The 8927-nt window shown below is 40.6% G+C and overlaps 1 pseudogene; it reads left to right on the top strand.

Annotated features, from left to right (window-relative positions):
- Positions 1 to 7943: 7943 nt before the first annotated feature.
- Positions 7944 to 8583, top strand: LOC102826441 (annotated as a pseudogene).
- The last annotated feature ends 344 nt before the right edge of the window (positions 8584 to 8927 follow it).

Below are 8927 nucleotides of genomic sequence, written 5' to 3'. Positions count from 1 at the left end.
ATCTCGGGGTGGTACAAATTATTATGACACTTGTCAGCTAACAGAACAGTTAGAAGTTGAGATCCACTCATAGGTGCTTTAGAAGAAATGCCTGGTGATCTACTTCTGAGAGATCACAGCCTTTGAAAACCCCAGGACACACAGTTTTACTCTGATCCACCTCGCTGTGAGTCACTATCAACTCAACAGCAACTGGTAAAAACAAATAATAATAAATTAAACTCCATCAGTTGGTTAACATATATTTCACTTTTTCTAACACTACCATTGTTGTTGTTGTTAAGCACCATCAAGTCAGTTCCAATTCAAAGTGACATTGTATAAAGTTTCCAAGGCTGTAAATCTTTGCCAGAGCTGAAAACCTCATCTTTTTCCCACTGCATGGCTGGTGGGCTTGAACCACCAACCTTGTGGTTCACAGTTCAGTGCTCATCATACAGAGACACCACACTCCAGCATCACCATTATCTTTTATCATATTCCCGTCTATCAGTTATTATTGAAAAGACATGTACAGTACACACTATTTTCTATCCTTCCTTTGTGAAGCATCTTCCTGTTAGAAATCTAGATGTTACCAAAGTACGTTAAGTCCTCTAGACTTTTCAAGGTTATTTATAGTGCATTCTTCCAAAGCACTATTTGGTCCCCAAAAATTTCAATGAATTTGAATGCTTCCCTCAACTGCTCAGATTACCTTCTGTAAATGACTTAGGCACTGGGGAGAAGTAGAATGCCTATTTGGTTATATTTGGCCAGCTTGTATAGTCAGGAGACTTTAGCAGAAACAGATATGAGAAGTCAAGGTCTAGAAACTTTCTTTGTCTATCTTGGTTTGACTGTAGTCCTGGCAGGAACTAAGTAACCAGAAGTTGCTGCTACAACTCTGTAGACAGAAATGAGGGATAAAACAATTTTTAAATAACTTTTGCTTTCCCAGGATCAGCTTAGCATGCACAAATAGAATTTTGAGGGCCGGTCAGAGTGCTAAAGAGAGAGACAGTCTTCCAGTTGCCAGATGTCTGGCTATATCACTTTTTGGCACTTTCTGCAACATTGAGGCAGATCTATGGATTGGATCTATAAACATTACAGTTACCATCTGACAACTGTTCAGTGGCCTCAGCCCAGTTTCTAGTGGACAGGTGTTTGAAATCCAGAAAAAAAACACCCTCACAATTGGAATTACTAATTGATATGCTTCTTGGGAGGTTCAGAAACAAGGCCAAGAATTGAACGGGCATGAAGACAGAAATGTTCCCCTTCATGGTGGTCCCTCCCATCTAAATTGAAGGCATTTGGGGAGAATTGTGCCTGGCTGCTGTGTGAGTTGGTGATTAGATGGCATCAGTTTCCACTGCTTTGAATTTCAGGCATTTCCTAAAACCTTAATTAACTTTTAAAAATATTAAAGCTCACAGAGCTTCTGTTCTCTGCCCAATACAGCCTTTTGTTTTTCCATGATGACTTGACTTTCTTGCAAACTTAAAAATTATACACAACTTCAGGTTGTTTAATAACTCAGAACAGAAACCTAATCGTACATTTCTTTCTCTGAGCACATTGACATAAAGGTCTACTCTAGCTAAGATTCCTGGTGTGGTGCTGTAGGATCAGCACTGGACAGCGAACCACAAGGTCTACAGTTCAAACCCACTAGCTGTTCCTCAGAAAACCTGTACAGGATGCCTATGAGTCAGAATTGACTTGACGGCACTTAACAACAACAACATAGCTATGAAGGTATTCCTGGGTCATGCAAGTAGTTAATACTCTCAGTTACTAACCAGAAGTCTGGGAGTTTGAGTCCACCCAGACAGAATATCCTGGTGATTGACTTCCTAAAAATAAGCCATTAAAACCCCTGTGGATATAACTGAACTGAAACTAGCCCTTGAGGTCAACATAACAGATTAGCAAACAAAATAAAAGATGTTACCCATGAGTATGATGTTCCACTACATTAAAAAATACCTAAAGGAGACCAAAAGATCAACAATTACTATAAAGCAAAGATGACACGATAAGGGGACAGGACAACTAGGCCACTGGAAATGGAATAACTAGAACACAATGGGAAAGAATGCAGTCATGTGAAAGATGTCACTAATGTCACTGAACAATCTGCATAGAGATTAAGTGGGCACCTAAATTGCTGTGAAAATTTTCACCAAAAACACAATAGAATAATACTTCAAAATAAAAACACTATGTAGCACAATTCTACTCTGATACACATAGGTTCTCCATGAATCCAAAGTGACTCAATAATACTAATAAAACTATGAAAACGCACCAGATTTAGGGCATCCCTAATTGCACTTTTACTGCCTCACACCACCTGAGACAAAGTGCTGTGTCTCATGGACCGTAGGTACAATCAGAGAGAATGCAAGAATGGATCATACATGTTACGTAATGTATGCACCAGACTGCAAACCACAAGGTCAGCAGTTCGAGTCCACCAGCCACAGTAAGGAAGATATATGAGTCTCTCTGCTCCCTTAAATTCGTACCACTTTGGAAACTCTATATAGGGTGGCTATGAATCAGGACCGACTCAACAGCACTTAACAACATGAACACATTTGAGGAGCAAGGTGGCCCTGCATGATAAGCAGAGGACTGCCAATCATAAGGTGGTGTGGTTCAATCCCACCAGCCGCTCAATGGGAGAAAGATGAGGTTTCTGCTCTGGCAATGATTTATAGCCTCAGAAATCCATTGCAGGGTCACTATCAGTCTGAACCAGCTCATAGTGACCCTCAAACTGACACTTAACAACAGCAACAACAATGGGCACATCTGAATTTCTACAGCTCCTTTTGCCTTCACTGTTGTTTGTTGTTGTAAGTACCACTGAGTCAGTTCCGACTCAGAGAGACTCTGTATAGGGTTTCCAAGGAGCAGCTGGTGGGTTTGAACTGCCGACCTCATGGTTTGCAGTCCAGTGGTGATCCTACAGTGCCACTCCAGGACTCCAGTAAGTAAATGCAGGATTGTTTTTTTCATTCTATAATCTGTGTTGCATTTACACATAAAACTTTGGAAAACAAAGAGACCTCATCAGTTTTTTGAAATATAAGCCCTAAATAAACAAATCCTATTTTTAGTCATTTAATAAATTTCTTCCTTCATAAGTTTCTAATTTAGTGTGCCTCTGCATCCCAGTCAATAATGTTTCTAATGCTGAAAACAGCATTGCCGTAAGAGTGCTTTTCACTGTGGTGGGGTTCCCGTTAGGTCCACAATTTGAAGGTGATATTAATGGTGACAAGTGAAGGAGAACACTTTCCCTGTTAACTCTTTTTGTACTGTCAATAATAGTGTGAGACTTGAGAGAAGCTGTTTTTGTTTTGTTTTTTTCAGTAAAGTTTGCATGAAGAAGAGAGACCTTGAATAAGGGAGTTGAGAGAACATAAAACCAAGTCAGCTAAAATTGACTGAGGAGTGCTGGTTGGTTTGAAATGCAAGGTTGGTGGTTCAAACTCACCAAATGGAAACCATTTACAGGGTCACTGTGAATCAAAAGCAACTCAACGGCACTTGGCAACAACGACAGCAATGTTTCAATAGCTTGTGTTGTTTACTTTAGTGCATTTTGGCTCCATCTTTCTCATTTTCTTCGTACAATTTTGTTGTTGAAAAACTGAGTTTTTCCTAGTTTCCCACAGGACATATTTTGCTTGTGTCGTTTGATGTGTATTTCCTATAAAGTGGAGCTTGGAATTAGGGTTTATTCAGATTCAACGTTAATTTGTCTGGCAATATTACACTATAGGTTGTGTTATTTACCTCAATTAGAAGGAGTCTAATATCTGGTTGTTTATCTTTGTGATGATGTTGTTAAATGCTATTGAGTCAGTTCAGATTTATAGAGACTCTGTACGGAGTTTCCAAGGTGGTTTTGAACTGCCAACTTTGTGATTAGCAGTCCAGTGCTTATCCTACTGCGTCCCACCAGAACTCCTGTGTGATGCTAACAGTTATTAATGATCTAATTCATCTACTTCATTGCAAAACTAAAACAAGCCTATTTCTGTTGAATTGATTGTGACTCAGAAGACCCTACACATTACAGTAGAATTGCCCTGTTGGCTTTCCAAGACTGTAATCTTAATGGAAGCAGACGGCCACATCTTTCACCCAAGGAGCAGCTGATGTGTTCGAATTTCAGTTAGCAGCCAAGTGATACAAGGGCATCTTTATGATTGGATTACCACTATTTAAATCTTTAATTCATTTGGAATTTATCCTGACATATATTGTGAGAAATGGATCTAATTTTATCTTTTTCCATATGGCTATCCAAATATCCCACTATCGCTTCTTTCCTCCTCTGATTTGAAATGATGTCTTCATTGTACTATACTGTACATACTTTAGACATGTTATCCGGGGAACCAGTCCCAAGATGAGACAGCTTGTCTCTTGGGGAAGAGAAAATTGAAAGCAGAGACCCACTTGTTCTTCATCCTGTGAAGGTCTTCAACTGATGACAATAGGGTACAATGTGCATTGACTTTGGGGCAGGGTGGAACAGGAGTAGTATACAAGGATAGATCAGAAAGTATTGCTACTAGGCTTCCAGTTCATACATGCACAGATTTAGTTCAACCAAAACATGTAAAAAAAAAACATATCTCTGTGATCAGTGGATGGCTATAGACTAGTTCTCTAAGTAATTCACGTATCTTAGTCTTGTTGTTATTATTAGGTGCCATTGAGTCAGTTACAACTCATAGCAACCCTGTCCACAACAGAACAAAACACTACCTGGTCCTGTGTCATTCTTAATACAGCTGTTATGTTTAAGCCCACTGTTCTTGCCACTGTGTAAATCCATTTCATTGGGGGTCTTCCTCTTTTCACTGACTATCTATTTTACCAAGCATGATGTCCCTCACCAGGGACTAGTCCCTCCTGGTAACATGTCCAAAGTATTAGAGATGAAGTCTCACCATCCTGGCTTCTCAGGAACATTCTGGCTGCATTTATTCCAAGACAGATTTGTTTATTCTCCTGGAAATCCATGGAACTTTTAATACTTTTCTCCAACACCATAATTCAAATGCATTGATTCTTCTACAGTCTTTCTTATTCATTGTCCAATTTTCATATGTATATTAGGTGATTGAAAATACTATGTCTTGGGCCAGGCACACCTTACTCCTTAAACTGATATCTTTGCTCTTTAAAACTTTAAAGAGATCTTTTGCAGCAGATGTACCTAATGCAATATGTCATTTGATTTCTCAACTGTTGCTTCCATGAGTGTTGATTGTGGATACAAGCAAAATGAAGTCTTTGACAACTTCAATCTTTTTTTCCATTTATCATGATATTATTTATTGGTCCAATTGTGAGCATTTTTGTTTTCTTTACATTGAGGTGCAATCTATACTGAAGACTATAGTGTTTGATCTTCATTAGTAAGTATTTTAAGTCCTCTTCACTTTCAGCAAGCCAGGTTGTATCATCTGTATATTGAAGGTTGTTATGAGTCTTCCTCCAATCTTAATGCCACAATCTTCTTCATATAATCCATTTTATCAGATTATTTACTCACCATAAAGATTGAATATTGTTGTTGTTGTTAAGTGCCGTGGAGTCAGTTCCGACTCATAAAGATCCCATATAAAGTATCCAAGGAGTAGTTGGTGAGTTTGAAACACCAACCTCCTGGTTTAAACCAACCTTGTGGTCCACTGCTTATTCTACAGCACCACACCAAGACTCCTATGATTGAAAGAATAACTATGGTGAAAGGATACTAACCTGGTGCACACCTTTCCTGATTTTAAACCATTCAATATGCCCTTGTTCTGTTTCAAGGACTGCCTCTTGGTCTATATACAGGTTTCTCTTGAGCACAATTAGGTGTTCTGAAATATCCATTCTTTTATTATTATTATTATTTTAATCGGAATCTGTTTATTTGGCCTGACAAAAGTTGCCCTATCGCAGTTTAGACACTGCGCTGTTTTGCTGTTGGTCTCCTGTCTCTGTCTTCAGTGATGGTAAGTCAAATGCCCTTTCCCGGGCAGGGAAATCCAAGGCTTATTACCTGTGCCAACGACAGAAATGTTGGAAAGCCTTGTGGCAAAACTGTCATCATTAGCATCTGTCACATGCACACAATCAGGAGAATCAGGGTGTCTTTCTCTGTTGGTGATCACATCAACATAGCCAAGATTGGCCCCACCAATCACCATACATACATTGCCAGTGTCAAATTTGATGAAGTCAGTTATCTTTCCAGTTCCTAAATCATCACTATGATGTCTTTCACCTTGATGAGAGGATCTGGGTAACAGATGATTGGAGGTCTGAGATTCCCTTTGTACCAACAAATATCTTCCTCACTTTGCACTGCTTGTACTTTACCTCTTCAGTTGTGATGTGATGAACAGTAAAACGGCTCTTGGTATCATAGATAAGGCGGAAATGCTCACTTGTCTTCTCAATGCTAATAACATCCATGAATTCAGCAGGGTATGTGATGTCAGTTCGAATTTTGCCATCAATTCTGAAAAAGTGCTGCATACATATTTTCTTTACCTCATCTCCAGTGAAGACATACTTGAGTCTATTCCTAAGGAAGATTATGAGGAGAAGACATTCTCTCTGTTCATGGGGCCTGCCAATGGACGAGCTACAAAAAAAAAAAAATGTTAGTTTGTGGAGCATCCAATGCTTGTTTCTTGAGGTCCCTGGTTGTGGTGAAACAATCTGGGGGAAAAAAGTTGTGCTATCCATTCTTTGCAATTTTGTCCATGGTTTGTCAGGATCCACACAGTACAATGTCTTTGTATAATCAATAAGGCATAAGTGAACATCTTTCTGGTATTCTCTGCTTTCAGCCACGATGTATCTGACAACAACAGTGATATCCCTAGTTCCACATCCTCTTCTGAATCAAGCTTGAATTTTGGGCAGTTTCCTGTCAATATACTATTGTAACCATTTTTGGTTTGTTTTTAATTATCTTAGTCTTATTGCTATTGTTGTTCAGTGCCATCAAGTTGGTTCCAACTCATAGCGACCCAGTGTAGGGTTTCCAAGGAGCGTCTGATGAGTTTGAACTGCCAACCTTGAGGTTCACACCAACCTTGCAGTCCAGCGTGTCATCCTGCTTAGTGTCACGCCAAGATTCTTACTGGTGGTGGTGGTTATGTGCCGTGGAATCGGTTTTGACTCACAGCAACCCTGTACAGGGCTTCTGAGGCTATAAGTCTTTACAGGAGCAGAAAGCCTCATCTTTCTCCTGCCGAACAGCTGGTAGTTTCAAACTGCTGACCTTGAGGTTCGCAGTCCAACTCATAACCACTATGCTACCAGAGCTCCATAGGATTCTTACTAGGGTGACTTTTAAAAAATCAATCAGTGGCTTCAGAGGGCATCTGCTGGGTCAGTTCACTTCAAGGTGGGGAGCTCAGCTCAGGTTGTGGCAACTTTTTTTTTTTTTTTGATAATTGTGAAGGGAGCGCTGTAGGGTAAGGTCTGGACTGTGAACCGCAAATTCGGCAGTTCAAATTCACCAGTCACTCCTCCAAAACCTTATACAGGGTGACTACGAGTTGTAACCGACTCCACGGCACACTAACAACAACAACACATCTTGACAGATTTTCTAGAAAGACATAGGAGGCTCTTTAGAAAGAAGTTGTTAGAAAATTGAAACCTGCATTAGTGAGAAAAGGGTCAAGAATTTTTTTCCCCCCTTTGCGATAATGCTCCTGCTCTTCTCGGGTAGCAAGGGCTGTCTTGTAAGAGTCCTTGGAAAACCTTACCCAATGCACCGTACAACCTTGCCTCTTCAGACTCCCTTTTGTTCCCAGAACTCAAAGAACATTTAAAATGAACTCAATAATTGAGTCCCTCAAGAACGCCTAAAACTTCCGGCCAGTGGGTGCCTGGGCCTTGGTCCCTTGTTCTGGAGGATGCTGCGCCTTTCGGAGAGGAACATGAAGTTGCATTTCGCCGCCGCCCTCATCGTGGGCTCCGTCTTCTTCCTACTGATGCCAGGGTCGTCCGTGGCCAATGAGAGGAAAAGGGACCAAAGTCACCATCAGGGTGTACTTTGACTTACGAATTGGAGATGAAAATATTGGTCGGGTGGTCATCGGTCTCTTTGGAAAGACCATTCCAAAAACAGTGGATAATTTCGTGGCCTTAATCACAGGAGAGAAAGGGTTTGACTACAAGGACAGCAAATTCTATCGTGTGCTCAAAGACTTAATGATCCAGCACGGAGACTTCACCAGGGGAGAAGGCACTGGAGGAAAGAGCATCTATGGTGAACGTTTCCCCAGTGAGAACTTCAAGCTGAAGCACTATGGACCCGGCTGGGTGAGCATGGCCAACTTAGGCAAAGACACCAAATTCTTCATCACTACAGTCAAGACTTCCTGGCTAGATGGCAAGCACGTGGTGTTTGGCAAAGTTCTCGAGGGCATGGATGTAGTCCAGAAGGTGAAGAGCACCAAGACAGATAGTTGGGACAAGGCACTGCAGGATGCAACAATTGCAGACTGTGGCAAGATTGAGGTGGAGAAGCCCTTTGTCATTGCCAAGGATTAGAACCCCAATTGAGTGACATTCTCAGATGACAGTTGCCTGCCACAGGGCTCCACACTACACTAGCCCTAGTGCTTACATCTGACAGAGCGGACCCATGTCCCCACATTCCATAGGCCCAGTTTTGTAACAAATATCTACCAACACCGACCAATAAAAAAAGTGTTGTTTTTGTAAAAAAAAAACAAAAACACAAAGAATGCCTAAAACTACCCTATTTTGACATGTAAAATGCATAGTGCAGAATTCTTCAGTGAAGAGCTAAAAAAAATTGAAAACACTGTCTTCAGAAGCAAACAGACCTAGATGCAGGAGATATGGAAAAACAATAGCTTTACATTTTGATT

The sequence above is a fragment of the Chrysochloris asiatica genome, unplaced genomic scaffold (genome assembly GCF_000296735.1).
Source record: "Chrysochloris asiatica unplaced genomic scaffold, ChrAsi1.0 scaffold00015, whole genome shotgun sequence".
NCBI classification, from domain to species: Eukaryota; Metazoa; Chordata; class Mammalia; order Afrosoricida; family Chrysochloridae; genus Chrysochloris; species Chrysochloris asiatica.
This window is presented reverse-complemented; position numbering and strand designations above follow the sequence as displayed.